The following is a 19,421-nucleotide window of genomic DNA, read 5'->3' as shown; positions in this document are numbered from 1 at the left end:
AATCAGACTAGAGGTCTGCAGGGCTTCTCAGAATGGCTACTAAAGAGCCCTTGCCTCTGAGCCATCCGATGGCCATAGAAGCTGCCCCCAGGAAAGCGCAGCACCAGGCTCGAAGCCCAGCTGTGATACACAGGGGCAGCTGTGCTCCATCTGTTCTGAATAACCCAGATGTAAGGGCCAGCTCCCTCCCAGCCAGTGTTCACTGCAGCCCTGAACATTTGCCTGGGGTGGAGAGGAGAACACAGAAGCTGCTCAGCCTGGAGGCCCTACTTCCCCCCAAAAGGCCAGTGGGGTCCAGCAACAGGGATTCTGCTAATGAGGCAGAGGGTCTGTCAGGTATTTCCTGGTGCTGAACATTTGACTTCTGTCAAGGGCATTGGGCAGCATAGCCAGTGGTGGGTCTTTACTCCTTTTACTGCTATTTGCATACCAATTTAAATACCTCTGCATAACAGATGAGATTTCATTTCAGGTAAGCCATAGGCTAGGCTAAAAGGGAGTCAGTAACTAGCTCAACAGATAGGGTGAAAATAGCTCCTAAAGTGAAAAAAAAAGTTAGTCACTCTGTCATGTCTGACTCTTTGAGACCCACAGAGTGTAGCCCGCCAGGCTCCTCTGTCCATGAAATACTCCAGGCAAGAATACTGGTAGTGGCAGCCATTCCCTTCTCCAAGGGATCTTCTTCCCTACCCAGGGATCCAACCCAGGTCTCCCTCACTGCAGGCAGATTCTTTACCATCTGAGCCACCAAAAAATATCCTATAAGTGCCCAGCTAAACATTAGGGACAAAGTAGGAAAGAAGATACAGACAGAGGTCAGGGGGAGTGTGCCATCGAATTACAGACCCATCATCAGGGCGCTGTACAGAAGACACAGGGCTGAGGAAGCGATGTGCTCAGTGTGGAGGCAGGACTGGAGCTAGGGCTGGGGCTGTAGCTTGCATGTTCTGTTTTGGGGTCCCCACCCTTTCCCAGGTCACTATCTGTCTTTAAAAGCTTCAGGTTACAATAAGGGATCACTTGGTTGGTGAGTTGTTTTTTCTTTTCTTTCTTTTTTTTTTTTTCTTTCTGGTCTGCTTTTCCTTTTGATTTGATCTTTTCTGATCTTTCCTACAAGGTCCCTAGTCCCTGCAGGGGGAGCCTGTGTGAAATTAGCTCTTAGAAGAAAATTATGTGAACAGTAGTTCTTGCTGCTGACCACACAAAGGGATCACCTGGGGAGCTTTTGAAAAGACAGGTCTCTGGGCCCCACACCAGGTTAATTAAGGCAGACTTATGGGGTGGCCACAGGCCTTGGAAGTTTCAAAGATCTCCAGAGATTCAATTGTGCAGCCTGGGTTGAGAAGTAATCCATGAGTGGTTTCAAAAGAAGAAAGAAAGAAGCTAAGAAAAACAAGACCAGCTCTGAAGAGCTGACCTGGGCACAGATTCCAAGGTGAGTAAAGTGACAGACCTCTCTCCAAATATCTGCTTTCCCTGGGCTCTCTGTCCCCATCCTTCTGTTCATGGATCCAAAATAACACCCCTGGAGCCTCTTCAGGTTTATTTTTTAAGAACAGTCTATTAAAGGCACAGGTTTAAGTGTTATTAATTATTCACAAATTAGGGAAAATCAGTTCTATCAGGTTGCTTTCCTCCAAAAACCTCTCTGAGATAAACAGGTCTGAAAAAAATAGAAATTTTCAATGAAGGGGACAGGAAAGCATTACCCTTGAGGAAAGGAACCTCCTTGGGGAAATTTCTCTGGGCATAGAAGAAAAGGGTTTTTAGGGCCACTTTGGGGTGATTTAAAAGCTGAGACTTAAAAGGTGGGGCTTGGGTTCTGCAATGATTGTTGGATGATAACAAACATAAAACTTCTGAACTTTAAAGTGATATTAAATAATATTTGTCATCTCCCAGACTGGCAAAGAATAGAAAATTTTATATATATATAAAATTTATATATATATACACACTTTATTTTAGTGAATATAGAGGAATCAGGCAATTTCAAAGGTTGATACATTCTTTCTAGAAGGCAGTATACCAATGAGTATCAAAAACCCTAAAAATATAATGCCTCATTTCCACGAATTTTATTTAGAAGAATCAATCCTAAAATAATAACAAAACTGCAATCAAGGTTTATGGTGAAAAGAGTTCATGACATCGTTTATAATATCATTTATGATAGCAAAAATTCACAACTGCTAATATTTCCAATAGCAATAATTTAGGTGAATCAGATGTATTGTATTTGATAATACAGAATACAACCCTGAATGTTTGCTTTTCTATATGAATTTTAGTATAATGCATCTAATGCCATAAAATAAACTGTTATGTTACTACAGAGATTATATTAAATTTATAACTAAGGGAGAAATGGTATCTTTATAATGCTGTTATCCATTCAAGAATGGGATATATTTTTACATTTGTCCAAGTATTATTCAGTGCTTTTCATGAGTGTTTTAACATTTTTCTTGTATGGTTTTGCACATCTCTTGTCAAATTAAATCCAAAGTATTTCACCCAATGGCACCCCACTCCAGTACTCTTGCCTGGAAAATCCCATGGACGGAGGAGCCTGGTAGGCTGCCGTCCATGGGATCGCTAGGAGTTGGGCACGACTGAGCAACTTCACTTTCACTTTTCACTTTCATGCGTTGGAGAAGGAAATGGCAACCCACTCCAGTGTTCATGCCTGGAGAATCCCAGGGATGGGGGAGGCTGGTGGGCTGCCGTCTCTGGGGTCGCACAGAGTCAGACACGACTGAAGCGGCTTAGCAGCATCAGCAGCAGTCACTATTGTAAATGAAAGTTTCACTACCATTAATAATAATTATATGAAATATAATGTAGTCATTAAAATCATAATTCCAAGAGTGGTAGTTATATCTTATTAAGTGAAATATAGTATATAGGATATTGTTCCCGTTTTGTTAAAAATGACAACAAAAAGCTTCTGCACATCAAAGGAAACTATTAGCAAGGTGAAAAGACAGCCTTCAGAATGGGAGAAAATAATAGCAAATGAAGCAACGGACAAGCAACTAATCTCAAAAATATACAGGCAACTCCTACAGCTCAACTCCAGAAAAATAAATGACCCAATCAAAAAATGGGCCAAAGAACTAAATAGACATTTCTCCAAAGAAAACATACAGATGGCTAATACACACGTGAAAAGATGCTCAACATCACTCATTATCAGAGAAATGCAAATCAAAACCACTATGAGGTACCATTTCACACCAGTCAGAATGGCTACGATCCAAAAGTCTACAAATAATAAATGCTGGAGAGGGTGTGGAGAAAAGGGAACCCTCTTACACTGTTGGTGGGAATGCAAACTAGTACAGCCACTATGGAGAACAGTGTGGAGATTCCTTAAAAAACTGCAATAGAACTGCCTTATGATCCAGCAATCCCACTGCTGGGCATACACACTGAGGAAACCAGAAGGGAAAGAGACACGTGTACCCCAATGTTCAATGCAGCACTGCTTATAATAGCCAGGACATGGAAGCAACCTAGATGTCCATCGGCAGATGAATGGATAAGAAAGCAGTGGTACATATACACAATGGAGTATTACTCAGCCATTAAAAAGAATACATTTGAATCAGTTCTAATGAGGTGGATGAAACTGGAGCCTATTATACAGAGTGAAGTAAGCCAGAAGGAAAAACACCAATACAGTATACTAATGCATATATATGGAATTTAGAAAGATGGTAACAATAACCCGGTGTACAAGACAGCAAAAGAGACACTGATGTATAGAACAGTCTTATGGACTCTGTGGGAGAGGGAGAGGGTGGGAAGATTTGGGAGAATGACATTTAAACATGTAAAATATCATGTAAGAAACGAGTCGCCAGTCCAGGTTTGATGCACGATACTGGATGCTTGGGGCTGGTGCACTGGGACGACCCAGAGGGAGGGTATGGGGAGGGAGGAGGGAGGAGATTTCAGGATGGGGAATACATGTATACCTGTAGCGGATTCATTTTGATATTTGGCAAAACTAATACAATTATGTAAAGTTTTAAAATAAAATAAAATTTAAAAAAAATGACAACAAAGAGAAAACACTGGAACTAGCTTAAATGCAAGAATCACAGATTCTTTTCTCTTATGTAAAGTCCTAGAATTTGTGAAGTTTCTAAAAACCTTGTGCAACATTTGTAATTATTTTTTAATACTATCAAACTGTTCAGGCTGAGATAAAGGATAGGAAATGTTTTCATTCTTTTCCACTTCTCCCTCTACATCCCCCCCCACCTCTCATTACTTAAAGTAACTGCTTCCTAGTTCCAGAATCCAGCCTAAGGCAATGGTATTAAAGGTCTTTCACAGAGAGCATTAAAGAGGTTTAGAAGGTTTTCTTCATAAAAAAATATAAAAATAGACACTTTCCATCCTTGCAACAAAACTTGCAGATGAAATGTGAGACACGGCCCAATTGTAAAAACAGCTAACAATACACACAGTACTGAATATGTACAATGAGCCAGGCACTTTGAATATGTAATTCCTAATTTGTACAATGTTCCCAGAGGCCAAGTTTTAGGGCCCTCATGTTACACAAGGTTAAACAAAATTGGAGAGGCTGTCCAGGCTCATATGGCTACTGTGGGGGTAGACCCAGAATTCAAACGCAGGGGTCGGGCACCCAGGCTGAGCTGTCAGGCACCCAGGTTGAGTGCTTTCTGCTCTCCACACTCCAAAGCAAACCCTGCTTTGCTCCAGGAATCATTCTGATGGCCAATTACCTCTACCTCTATTTTCTGCTGTGGAATTTAACTTTGCTTTTATTTAGTTATATTTTTGAAACATCTTTATTGAGATAAAACTCACAGACTATACAATCTATCTGTGTAAAAAGTACAGTTCAGTGTTTTTAGTATAGTCACAGAGTTAGGCTGCCATTACAATTAATTTTAAAATGTTTGGAGCCCTCAAAGAAATGCTGTAACCTTAGCTATCAGTCTCCAATTGCCTGAATCCCCCACCTCCAGCTGTGCCAACCAATAATCTGCTTTCTGTCTCTACGGACTTGCCTGCGGAGATTTCCTATAAATGAAATAATATGTTATGTTCCCTTTTGTACTGGCTTCTTTTGCGTCACATAATGTTTTCAGGGTTCATTCTAGGTAGCAGCTTGTATCCATCTATCTGTATCAGTCTATCTATCTACCTATATGGCTGAATGTTGTTGCATTGTGTGGACAAACCACATTTTGTTTATCCTTTTGCCAGGTGATGGACATTTGAGTCACTTGCACTTTGCTGATATTATGAATAATGCCGCTATGAACATTCCTGCACAGATTTCTCTGAGGACTTAAGTCTTTAATTCTCTTAGGTGTGCACCTGGGAGCGGGATTGCTGAGTCATATATGTTATCTCCATATGTAACCTTTTGAGGAACTGTTTCAATGTTTCCTAAGTAACTGCACCACTTCTGTTCTCACAAGGCAACCTTCCCTTTGACAAGACTGAGTTCACACTTTAGTTCTGTCCTTTCATGAAACTTCAAGTTTCTATTGAATTAAAGTACAACTCAACTTTCGTTTCTCAAAATGTCCACTTAGATCTGACCTTGGACCTTTTCTACTTTGATTTTATTTTTCTAGATAAATATCATTACCAAGCATTCTTGTGTGTTTTTTAATACCTTTTTATAATGAGACCTTCACAACAATTTATAGTTCACACTTATTAAGACTGAGACTCAGGTGGCTAAGAAGTATTGCAACAGCCTGAATCTTTTTCTTTAGCAGTAAGCTTTTGCCTTGGGAGGGAGTAGAATTTCTCAAATTTGGGACTGGATAATTATTTGTTGGGGGTGTGGTGTCCTGGACTATGCTTTTCTATAGGATGTTTAGCAGCATCCCTGACTCCCGGGATGCCCCCATCCCCAGCACCAAAAACATCATCAGACATGGAGTTATATAAGCTGTTTGTATATTTTAGAAATTAACCCCTTCTCTGTCACAAATATTTTCTCCCATTCTGTAGGTTGTCTTTTCATTTTGTTTATGGTTTCCTCTGCTGTACAAAAGCTTTTAAGTTTAATTAGGTCCCATTTGCTTATTTTTGCATTCATTTTCATCACTCTAGGAGATGGATCCAAAAAACATTACTGCAATTTGTGTCAAAAAATGTTCTGCCTATGATTTCCTCTAGGAGATAAGGATTAACACATATACACTATGATATATAAAAAGAGAACCAACAAGCACCTGCTATATAGCAGACACAGGGAACTATATTCAATATCCTGCAATAACCTGTAATGGAGAACAATCTGAAAAAGAATATATATATGTGTGTGTGTGTGTATATGTATACTATATGTAACTTTGCTGTATACCTAAAATTAACACCACGTTGTAAATTACCTATACTGCAATTAAAAATGAATAAAGGGAAAAAAGAATAACACCACCAAACTCAGAGTTTTACAAAAATAAAATGATAAATGTATATGAATATTCTTGTGTGTTAGTAGCTCAGTTGTGTCTAACTCTTTTCAACCCCGTAGACTATAGCCCACCTGCAGGATCCTCTGTCCACGGAACTCTCCAGGCAAGAATATTGGAGTGGGTAGGTAGCCATTCCCCTCTCCAGGGGATCTTCCTGACCCAGGGATCGAACCCAGGTCTCCTGTATTGCAGGCAGATTCTTTACTATCTGAGCCACCAGAGAATATACTTAGCACATTATTTGGCCATGCTGAAAGACTATAAATTAAGTTTGTGCTTAAAAAAAAAAATCATCACCAGACACTGCCAGAAGTCCACTGCCTGAAAATGTGGGAATGGGAGGTCAGGGTGGATGGGACTGGAAAATTTCCCTTGGTTGAGAATCACTGGTTTCAAGGAATAACTTGAGGTTGCAGAGTCTCAGAAAGCAAGCACTTGATTTCTGTCTGTTTCACTCCCTTTTCTTCTCTCATTCTCAGTCCAGTTCCTAAAAGGTCTTTGCATTTCAGCCTTCATCTAATTTCAGGGTCTCTCTTTATGGATTGAAGACAGAACCTTTGAAGTCAGGTGTCTGTCCCAGCATCTCTAACCATCAGCCATACAGCCACACTGGGATACACAGAGCTACAGTCCAGGCCAGAGCACAGTCCTGAAGACTCTATTTCCAATCCTGGAAATAACCTATTACAGATCTCCCCATTTCATTTATTCACCTGTGACCCTTGCTTAAGGCCCTGCCACTTATAATTTCTAACAATCTAGACAGATTTCTTAATCTCTCTCAACTCCTTCTTCATCTGTAAAACAAAGACACAACTGCCTGGCTTGACTTAGAAGTTTGTAGGGTTTATCTTCCCCAGAAAACTCAATTCAGCTGTTTTTCTACATCCTTTCATACCAACCTTTACTTAACAATTCAAAGGTAATTTCAGTGTTTGAGAGAACAAAGTGGGGAATATCTAAATAATTGAATAAGGCAGTCTTAAAATGTCAATCACATCATAAAAGAGCATATTCTAATTATTAGCACCATTATGCCACAATTTAGGTCCTCTGTCCTCTTTTTCTTGAATACCATTTATCCATCAATTATCAAATTCTATTAACCCTTTCCTTCATATGGTGAATTAAATTCACATATTTCTTCAAATTTCCTCTCCAACTTTGATTTCATCCCCTATCAGGGAGCTGGTAATCTTTCTGATGGGTTCCCTCTTTCTCCCAGCCCCTGATCTCTTTCTGGTACAAGACAACTTGCTAGATTGAAGTATTGGAAGAGCAAGGTTATTATTAAAACTTACAGCAAAAATCCCTCCAGTGTGTCAATAGAGCCCAGTGAATGAAAGTCAAATACTTGTCTTGATGCTTGATGCCTCTGTAATCTGGTCCCCATCGGTCTTTGCCATCTTATTTCTCAGTACGCCTACACAAATTTATTACTCTAACTGGGCTAGTGTACTCATTATGCTTCTAGTGAATGCACTAAACTAACGTATTTTTCCTCCACCCTCCACCTCACCCATATGCTATTCTCCCAGCTCTCTGACTATTCAAATTCACCTTACTATCCTCCAATGCCCAGTTTTTGTCCTAGTACTTCCTCTCCTTAACTCTAGGAGCAGGAAGCTTTTTATTTTATTTTTTTTTTAACTTCCTATTGCAGTCACCTAGCACAGACTTGGACACAACTGAAGTGACTTAGCAGCAGCAGCAGTAGCAGCAGCATAGTACAGGACGCCTAAAAAGAACTGAATGGTTGAAACAGTAAGTTAATACACCAGGAAATGAAAAAAGAAAGTTTTCCTAGGCAAGATCTGTACATAGAGATTTCTTCTTTTGGATTCTAAAAATATCCACTGTCTGATCTATTCATTTAGTTCATATTATTTACTGCCTTGTACTATTAATTAACAATCCATCTCTGTCAGTGTTATCTCCTTGATGGTGTTCAAAGTTCCTGAGGGTCAGAGTCTGCATGGTGATTTGGTATTCCCCTCGGTATCAACAGAGCAACATCCTGCCCTCTCCAAACGTTACTTGATTGATTGAGTGTCAGACTAGCTGAATCTCCACTGCCAAGTGTCAGCAGCTGGGCCCTCCTGGCACCTGGTTGATAAATCATAGGTTAAACCTTTCCTAGTTGTGAAAGGCTGGCTCATGTGTTAAGATAACCTGGATCCTCAGAACCTTTGGTCAGCATCTGGAAGGAGAACAGCTGGGTTTGACATACACTGGAATCAGATAAAAACTGTGATATGTTCATAGTTGATGGTGAAGATACAGTGTCTCTAGAAGAGACTTGAATGCTTGGTTCCAAAGTCTACACAATAAAAATGAAGGTCAGCTCCACAGCCAGATACAGCTCCTCCCTGTCAGGAGGAGGAGCTCCTCCCTGTCACCTTTAGGAGACAGCCAAACTTTGGATCCCTGACCAAAATTATGGTTCATATTTTGCCTGTGCTTCTTTGTATCTGTGACTGAGCCACCTGTGGAGTCTTAGACATCCAGATCTCCTATTTCTCTCCTCTCATTGGCACATCCTTCCCTTCCTTATTTGTTTAATGAAATTCTATTCATTCTTCAAAATCGAGCTATGTTTTCCTTGCCTCTAGGAAGCCTTCACTTTCTCAGCCTTCCTGGTCCCTCTTCTTTTATGCTCCTACTGTGTCCTAAGCATCTGTCCAATTGCATAATCAGTGCTCTATACTGTCCCTTTCAACAGCACCTATGAGCTTTTGGAAGCCAATCCCTCCATCCTCTGGAGAAGGAAATGGCAACCCACTCCAGTACTCTTGCCTGGAAAATCCCATGGACAGAGGAGCCTGGTAGGATGCAATCTATGGGGTCGAAAAGAGTCAGACATGACTGAGTGACTTCACTCTCACTTTTCACTTTCATGCATTGGAGAAGGAAATGGCAACCCACTCCAGTATTCTTGCCTGGAGAATCCCAGGGACTGGGGAGCCTGGTGGGCTGCCGTCTATGGGGTCGCACAGAGTCAGACACAACTGAAGTGACTTAGCAGCAGCAGCAGCCCTCCATCCTCAGAATTGAGTACAGTACCAGCAGAGCACAGATGCTACAAAAGCTTCCTGAATTAAACTGTGTAATAGGGAAGAACAAATCTGACTCCATACTAGATCTGCTTCTTTTACTTTAACCACTGAATTCTATTGCTTTTATTTTGAGTTAAGAATATTGCCTATAGCCTGAAATACACAGGATGGTCCAGTCTCAAGGTTTTGACCTTTAAGGCATGATACCTTTCCATTCACAGAGATAAAAAGTTGTAGCACAGAGAATAACAACTGTGCTGGTGGAGGTTTACAGGAACATCATGACCTGGCCTATGTGGCTAGCTGTAAAAGCAATGGATTCCGACACCAAGAAGTTTGTAACAACCAACCATGCCCCTCTTTCACTTGGCCTTAAAACAATGGTTTGCTGAAACCTTTCCAGGAGTTTGAAGTTTTGTGGGACACGAGCCACCTGTTCTCCTTGTTTGGGCCTACAGTAAAACTTTCTCTGCTCCAAACTCCAACATTCTGGTATTGTTTGGCCTCATTGTGCATCAGACACAGGAACATGCATTCAGTAACAGGTGGAGGCAAAGTGAATTATATGAGAGAATTATTAAAGTATAAAACATGAAAGACTAAAGAAAATGACAACAGTTTTGACTATGAGATATTTCCCTATTAGACAAATCTAGTTCCCTGTTTCCCGTTGGAGCAAGCTGAAGAAGAATGTAGAGTAAGCTAAGAAATAAAATATTTCTGCCATTATTACTGAGACTTTAAAAAGCTATGGAGGCCCACCAGATCACTCCTTTAGTAAATATTCCCAACCTCTGCTTGATATCTTGAGGCTAAGGCAATGGCATGTCTCAGTTCACATAAAGTGGAGTGCCTCATCATATGCTTGTTTTCTGAAACTTGAACTCTGGGCTCTGTCAGACAGCTTGTTGAGACAGCCATGGCCCTGTGGCTATCTACTAATATTTGTTTGTCCTTACCAATGGGATTTTCTCAACATTATCTTAGCTAAAACACAGGCATTAATGACAGCTTAATTGAAGCAGAGGATGAGGTTCACAAAGTCATCATGTTTACTTGATGTACAGATGGTGGTGATATAAACATATTCTATGAAAAAGGACAATATTGGGGAATGCTCTGCAAACTCCAGGGCTGCAGATTACAACCATCTGGTCATAAGCATCAATAGGGTGAGCACTTTCAACCTTCATGACACAGCTCTCCCTGCCATCTCCCACCTCTGGGAGCCCCACTGGCCTCTATCTAATTAGTATCTCCCCTGAGTACAGCTCATTCCTGGGCTTGACACATGGTGCCTCATAGAACTGTTGCAGCATGGATGTTGGTTAAAAACCATTGTGAACTCTTTTTCCAATGTTAAAATGAGATCCTTCAGAAATGTTTTGGAGGTCATTTCTAGTAGTTCATTTATTCAGATGCTTGCTTATACATAAGACAAATAGTTATGGAAGACCTATTATAAACAAGGTGTTAGACTAGGCCTTGGGCAAATAGTGGTGAGCAAGGCAGGCAGTGATGTTGTTCCCATGAATCCTTACATTCCATGGTGACAAGAACATTGAGAAACCAATTGTAGAGATATATGATTAATACAGGGTTCCCAGGTGGCTCAGTGGTAAAGAATCCTCCTGCCAGTGCAAGAGACACAGGGGATGCAGGTTTGATTACTGAGTGAGGAAGATCCTTTGGAGTAGGAAATGGCAACCCACTCCAGTGTTCTTTCCTAAAGAATTCTATAGACAGAGGCACCTGGCGGGCTACAGTCCATAGGGTTGCAAAGAGTTGGATACAACTGCACACACGCATGCCTGTACACATGATTAATATATTTTTCATAAATTATCTTATTGAAGTATAGTTTATTTAAAATATTGTGGTAGTTTCTGCTATACAGCAAAGTGATTCAGTTATACACCTATACACATTCTTTTCATATTCTTTTTCCATTATGGTTTATCACAGGATACTGAATAGAGAATACTATCCTACATAGTAAGACACTGTTGTTGATCCATTCTACATACAGGTAAGTCCCATACGTATGAATGAGTTCTGTTCTGAGAGCACATTCATAAGTCCAATTTGTTTATAAGTCAAAGTAACCATAGGTACCCACATAACACATTTGGCTATATAGTACTGCACTGTAATAGGTTTATAATACTTTAAAATACAAATAGCATATAAAACAAACAGAAAAATAAAGAAATTAATTTTAATCTTATAGTACAGTACCTTGAAAAGTACAGTAATACAGTATGATAATTGGCATACTGTTCTCATCTTTGAAAGTTGACAATTTGAAGGTTCACATTGAGAATTTACTGTACAATAGTTTGCATCTGCTAATCCCAAATTCCCAATCCATCCCTCCCCCACCCCTCATCCCTCTTAGCAATAACAATCTGGTCTCTATGTCTGATAATACACCTTCTATTGGGCTGAGTTGTGCACCCCCCCCAAATCCATATGTTGAAGTCTTAGCCCTCTCCCCATACCTGAGAATGTGTCTGTATTTAGAGATAAGATTCTGAAAGAAGTAATAAAGGTAAAATAAAGTCTTATGAGTAGGCCCATAGCCAATATGACTTGTGCCCTCACAAGAGAAAGGCATTAGGACACAGATGGGCACAGAGAGAGAAGATTACGTGAGGACACAGGGAGAAAGCAGCCTCTGCAAACCAAGAAGAAACCAGCCCTGACCACGCCTTAAACTTCTAGCCTCAACAACTGGAAGAAAGGAAATTTCTGATAGGTCTCCTACAGAGTGAGTCTGACTTTGTGATTCTACGGACTGGGGCCCATCGGGCTTCTCTATCCATGGGATTTTCCTGGCAAGAATACTGGAGTGTGTTACCATTTCCTCCTTCAGGGGATCTCCCAACCTGGGGATCGAACCGGCATCTCCTGCATCTCCTGCCTTGTAGGCAGATTGTTTACTACTGAGCAACTGAGGAAGCCGATAGGTCTTCTAATCCATGGTATTTTGTTATGACAATCCTAGCAAACTAATACATATTTAGGCCAAAGCTACAAAAGAAAATAACCAGAAGACTAGATAATGGGGCAGTTGGTTGGCTTTAGGAAGGTTTATTTAAAAAATATCAATTGATATAAATTTTAAAAGAATAAGTGAAATGATGTGGACCACAGCTGTAGGAGGATTTATTTAAATAAAGGCAATGTTAAATAATCATCCAATAATATCCATGATGGTTGTGGATCAAAGGCTATGCCATTAAAATTTCATCCCATGTTCAGCTATAGAAAGAACAAGTCAGCCCCAACATTCTTCTAAATATAGAAAATTAATGACCGATTAGAAGGAATTGTTTCATAATTAGTAATTCTGGAATGCCTGGTATCTACTGGAAAATGTAAGGTGGTTGAGGATGCTGAACACTATTACTTGTATGTAAGGATTCAGTGGAATGACCTGAAATTGTCTCTCCAGCAAGCCATCTGCCTCCACTGAAAGCATTTTTGTAGCATCTGTTTGATTTCCGGATCTTTGCTCATCATGTGTCTTTTGGCCTAGGGATTCTGTCCTGTTCCCTGTGATTGGTTTTCTCCTTCTGTCTTTCCTGCTTATAATCGTTTTGCAGGTCCCTACTGCCAGGTTAGATCTGTCTGAAAATTCCCTCTCCCATCTTCTGTGTTCTGTTCAATTGCGCGGAGACTCATTTCTTACTACTGAAAATTCCACCCTGGGTTTGATGCCTCTAGTACATCAGAGCAGTAGACTGTGTGGCTATGTGCTCTGGATAGAATATTCTCTAATGAAAAGCCATTAGACAGTCTCTCTGCCATTTGGCCTTACTGGGGTGTGTTCTATTTTCTGCAGTGAAGCAAACATAAAAATTTTCATCTGTGACAAAGTCTGAGGTGAGGTGAGGTGAAGTTGTTCAGTTGTGTCCAACTCTTTGTGACCCCGTGGACTGTAGCCTGCCAGGCTCCTCCGTCCCTGGGATTCTCCAGGCAAGAATACTGCAGTGGGTTGCCATTTCCTTCTCCAGGGGATCTTCCCAACCCAAGGATTGAACCCAGGTCTCCCGCATCAGAGGCAGATGCTTTAACCTCTGAGTCAAGTCTATCTCACATTAAAAGACCCTTATTATGACTGTCTTGTTTTCTCTTCACAATCAGTAGGTCTGGTACATACAACTCTTTCTCTACTAACATTGTTTGAAAGTCCTACATATCCTGATAACTTTGACACATATAGAGTATCCTAGTGTGAATTAAAGATGGTTAATAAGACAAAACAAAACACAACTTCTCAGATTTAGATCCTTGACACCTAATTCTATATGGATCACAAAGAAAAACATGCAGGACTTTTCTTGGATATTCAAGCATTTCATTCACAAAAATCACTGGGCTGTATGAAAGAAGCCCAGTTTACCATTCTTCCTCCCCAAAATGCACCACAAAATGAGGAGTTGAGAAAAGTGGTCTTTGGCAGGGAGATTGGCCCTGCTGAATACATGTAATTAAGGGCACTTATTCCATTGTCAAAAGAAGACTCTGGAGTTGATGATTTCCTTGAAGACATTGTTGACCTCCTGTTTTGCTTTAGGAACTCATGAAAGTTTAGAAGGAACTTAATTCTAGACCAGTTCTCTCCTTCAGCTACAAAGTACAGTGTAGTCTAACAGAATAAAACTCAGATTCTGCATCTATGCAGAACACAGTGAGGTTGTTGTCCTGGATGCTAAGGCCTGAATTCAAGGACTTTGCCCAGACTAGCTTTTCGGTGGGAAATTGATGTTTTGAGGGGTGGTGGCTCAGAGGATAAAGCGTCTGCCTGCAATGCAGGAGACCTGAGTTCGATCCCTGGGTTGGGAAGATCCCCTGGAGAAGGAAATGGCAACCCACTCCAGTATTCTTATCTGGAGAATCCCATCGACAGAGGAGCCTGGCGGGCTACGGTCCACGGGGTCGCAAAGAATCAGACGACTGAGCGACCTCACTTTAGAGCAGAAAAAAAACATACTTCCAATTTTCAGGACTGAAGCCCCCAGATCTCTTTCTTCCTATTCTTATTCCGCATTCTTCTCCCATCAGCACAAGAAAAATAACATTGAAATGGCAGGCCACTTGCAGAATAATTATAATGGTGCCAGCTTTTCTTCAGAAGACTTAATGTTTCACTTGCAATTCAAAACACTCTGCTTGACCAAGCCAAGTGCTCTCCTTTACTTTTACACAAGTTCCTGTTCTTAGTCATCCGGATTAGTCTGGACAATAACATCTACATCCTAAGCATATTTTTAACAGTCTTTTAAAATGGCAGCCATCCTCCATTCAAAAATAGAATCTGTTGTCAATCATTTCAGGAGCAGGTGTGACCTGAGAAAGTGGTCCCCAAGACATGCGGTTCCTGGGGAGAAGTGATGAGGAACTAGGGTTTTAAATGCATAAAGGAGGAGATCCAGGTGTGTATTTATTTAAGATTTGCACGATTGACTGCTCTGATTCTTAAAGGGGGAGATGATGCTCCTCATCTGGCAGCAGGACTCCTGGAAAGCTTCCTCTCCATTCCCATTCAGCCTTCAGATTTCCAGCTGGGGTTTGCAATGCAGAGGTGGCACGAATATGGGTAAACTGTCCTGTGCATGGCAAAGTCTCTGGAAGCATCCAGGCTCTTACTTAGTGCCCTTCGTGCATGCGTGTGTTCTCGGTCATGTCCAACTCTTAGCAATCCCATGGACTGTGGCCTGCCAGACTCCTCTGTCTATGGAATTTTCTGGGTAAGAATCCTAGAGTGGGTTGCCATTTCCTACTCAGGGGATCTTCCTGACCCAGGGATCAACCCGTGTCTCTTGCACTGATAGCTGGATTCTTTACCAGTGCACCTCCTGGAAAGCCCAGTTCCCTTTGTACTTATGTGATGTACATAAAATTATGTGATAATTTTACTAAGGAATCATCACTGAGCATTTAAAAAGGTCTGAGAAAATCATGTCCCATATATTCAATGAACAGTAGCATACATGTGTGTTAGGTATGCATAACTTACATTATAATTGTATACAGGCAATGTCAGCTAAAGTCTACAAAGACAGTGGATTCATCATCTGTTCTCAACCCATCTAATTCCCAAATCTGTCTATTGATGGGGCCACCAAGTAAATGTTTTGGGAAAAGCCAACTTTAGATCCTATGCAGCCTACTTTCTTTAACAGCCTATTGTCATTTCATCTTTCAGCTAAAGCAGAGTTTCTTTATATTTGAATTCTTTAAGCAACTGGTATTGGGCTTCCCTGATAGTTCAGTTGGTAAAGAATCTCCTGCAATGTGGGGGACCTGGGTCCAATCCCTGGGTTGGGAAGGATCTTCCTTCTTTCCCTGGAGAAGGGAAAAGCTACCCACTCCAGTATTTTGGCCTGGAGAATTCTGTGGACTATAAGTCCAAGGGGTCATAAAGAGTCGGACACAACTGAGCATCTTTCACTTTCAAGCAACTGAGAATATCAAAAATCAATGTAAGAGTCAGCAAGACACAGTGTGAAAACTGTGGACCTAGGAGTGCAAAGGAAAAGCCTGAGCTTGAACACCTTCTTGGTCAAGGGAGCTTAATTTCTGACTCTCAATTTTCTCTTATGCATGTTGGTAAAATAAGAATCACTTCATATGTTTCATGAGTTTTTTGTTTTTTTCTGTAGTATTATATGATAAGGTCCTAGCATAATGCCTGACCTGCAAGAGATCCACAGTGTTTGTTGATTCTAGTGTCAACATCACAGTGTTTGTTGATGTAAGTGTCACATCACTTACAGTGAAAGGGTGCCCTTGACTCTTCCTCATATCCACACGCACAAAGCTTTCAAGAAAGAAGATGACAAAAATAGAAATCAAAGTAGAATACAATGGAGGGATTGTACTACTGTCCTTCATCTTCCTGAAACTTAATTCCTAACAAATAAATTCAGAACCCTTCTATTTTGAGAATGACTTAGTTTGGACTTCTCTTCCTGATCTTCAATGCAAAAATGCACGAAATAATCTGCCTCCCCAAAGCTTGCACACTATATGAAGCTCTGGTAATAGTAGTGAATGTGCCAGGCATCCATGATCTGCCCTTTCTGTGGGTTCATCCTTTCTTTTAGATTCAGGACATTAGAAATACCTAAACTAATCTCAAGTAGATCTTTAAATATCTGGATTCCTTGTTCAACTAATAAAATGTGGTGCTAGTTTCTAATTTCCATGGAGTACCATGTGTCAAGGGTAGTCCCAAGGGCCCTCAAAAACTTTCAGAACAACAGTTATTATTTTCTAATTTCTCACATGAGCTTTTCACTTCTTACAAAGCCAATATGATCTCAAGTACTTGGAAAACAAGTTTCCTCAGAAATGTAAGGGAGGAAAAAACCGGTTTTGTTCTTTTGCTTTTTTTGTTTACTTGTTTATCTGTCTTTTACCTGGGATAGAAAAACACCAGGAGACAAAAAGCCTTGATCCATTTCAAAGAAAAATGAAAGAAATTCATAATTTCCAAAATTCAGGAAATTCTTGGGGAAAGAAGCAAACAAGTTTTCTGAGATAGACATCAGAATGTTTTTAAAACTTTCTTTTCCTTGTCTGATCCTTTTGAGAGGCAGGTAAAAAATACCCGATGATTTTCTTTTTCTCCCTGTGTAGCTGGGTAATGGGGCAGCTTTTACCAGCCTGTCTCTCAGTCATAAACACATTTTAATGGACTGACACATGCTTAATAATACAGGTAACACCTGAATGCTTTAGAGTAAAGTGCCACTGGGGCCTGTACTTTATTAAAACTGTATTTTGACCTGAGGCATACAAGTCTCTGCACTCAACCATCTCACCAATTAAAGAGAAAAAGCCCAGTGCCAGCTCACCATTTTTCTTCTTCACATAAGGATTGAGGTTTAAATTTTCTAACTCTATACATGAAAACTGGTATGTTTCTAAGAGATTAACTCACCTTCCATGACTGGAAATCTTGGAAATTTTATAAAAGTCCCAGGAGTGTGCAAATTCACTCAGTTTTTATGACTCTGAGGAGTGAGGCTTATTTTCACCAGAGATCCTGAGTTGGTGTGGAAGAAAGAGAAACTTGCTAAATAGCTTCTCAGCACTGTGTCAAAGGTTTGATCCATTTAATCTCATGGTGCTTTAGATGGTAAAGAGTCCACCAGCAATGCAGGAGACCCAGGTTTGATGCCTGAGTCAGGAAGATTCCCTGGAGAATGGAATGGCTACCCACTCCAGTATTCTTGCCTGGGGAATTCCATGGACAGAGGAGCCTGGCAGGCTACAGTCCATGAGCTGTAAAAAGTTGGACACAACTGAATAGCTAACACTTTCATTTTCAATCACCATCACTGTCTTGTAATATAAAGATTTTTTTTTTCCATCTCCTATTACAGGTAGATGCTAAGATGGTCCCAATAACCCATGACTCCTGCTGTGTAAACATTTGTATAATCCCCTTGACTTGAGCAAGGGTTAGATTTATTTTCTTTTCTAATGAGCAGAATATGTTGAAAATGATGGGATGCTACTCTTGCTATGAGATACACGAACACCATGGCATTGTCCTGAGGATTCTTTCTCACTCTCTCCAAAGTCACTCACTCTAGATTAAGAGTACTGCCCTATCACTGAGGCAGCCTTCTGGAGAGGCCATGGGGATAAGTTTGAATCTTCTGAGGCCTTTCAACAGCCATGTGTGTTAGCCTGCAAGCAGAATTAACCCTGGTTGACACTTGAGATGACCGTTGCCCCTATTAACAAGCTGATTGTAACCAGAACTACCCAGTCAGGGGGCCTCTGGATTCCTGACTCTTAGAAACTGAGACATAGCACATGCTGTTTTCAATCACTACATGTTGGCATAATTTGTTATGCAGCTATAGGTACCTAATACACTCTTACATGGGAGACAAAGTTAGGAACTTAATCTAGGGCCACAGACTGATAAAGGGAAGAGGCACCTGTGGACCCTCCTGATTGACTTGCAGACCCAAACTTCTGTCATTTACAGAGGTTCAGTGGGTTTTTTGTTCATCCATTGACTCTGAAGATTTCCCATAGTCTGACCTGATCTTAACTATTAAATTATGTCTTTTGCTCCCTAACTCATATTTCTCTAATTTGGTTGGATGACAGAGCTCACAGTCCAGTGGGGAAAGAAAGGTATTTAAATTAAAGAAAGATGCAATGTCATGTAATCTGGGATGGATATTGGCCCAGAAGAGGGGGTTTGATTCAAACTGTAGAGCCAGGAGGGCTTCTCAGAGGATTCATTGACCTAGCCGCATGCCTTAGCCTCCAATCCAATGCCTGCATGTAAGTCTGACCTCTGTAAGTACTTGTCACTAAGTGAACATGCTGTTTCTGGAAGGACAGTAATATAACAAGTAGAGAAGGAGGGAGAAAATTTCATAGCTCCATGTTAAAGGAAAGGCAGATAGAAGAGCCAGGGTATGGTTCATACCTCTGTTCCATATTGCCACACATTAGGGCCTAATTTATCCTGCTGTAAAAGGAAGTCCTTTCCAATCTTCATAGATAAAGTTTAAGTGATCATATGAAGTGAATTAAGTCAAACAAAGAAAATATCATATGATATCACTTATATGTGGAATCTGAAATATGACACAAATGTAAAAATCTACAAAACAAAAACAGACTTATAGACTTGGAAAACAAACATGGTTACCAAAGGGAAAATGTACGGAGGAGAGAGGGATAAATTAGGAGTTTGGGATTAACAGATGCACACTACTATATATAATGATCAAGAACCTAGAGTATAGCCCAGGTAACTATACTCCGTACTCTGTAATAACCTAGATAGGGAAAGGATCTGAAAAAGAATATATATATACATATATATATATATATGTATATG

General features: G+C 40.5%; 1 protein-coding gene across 1 annotated transcript in view; it reads right to left on the bottom strand.

Moving 5' to 3' along the window:
* Positions 1–19,421, bottom strand: part of CNTNAP5 (contactin associated protein-like 5) — a 1,037,136-nt gene that overhangs the window by 452,344 nt on the left and 565,371 nt on the right. The window lies entirely within an intron of this gene.

The sequence above is a fragment of the Bison bison genome, unplaced genomic scaffold, assembly GCF_000754665.1.
Source record: "Bison bison bison isolate TAMUID 2011002044 unplaced genomic scaffold, Bison_UMD1.0 scf7180017864471, whole genome shotgun sequence".
NCBI classification, from domain to species: Eukaryota; Metazoa; Chordata; class Mammalia; order Artiodactyla; family Bovidae; genus Bison; species Bison bison.
Note: the sequence above shows the minus strand (reverse complement) of the source record. Positions and strands in the feature narration are given on the sequence as shown.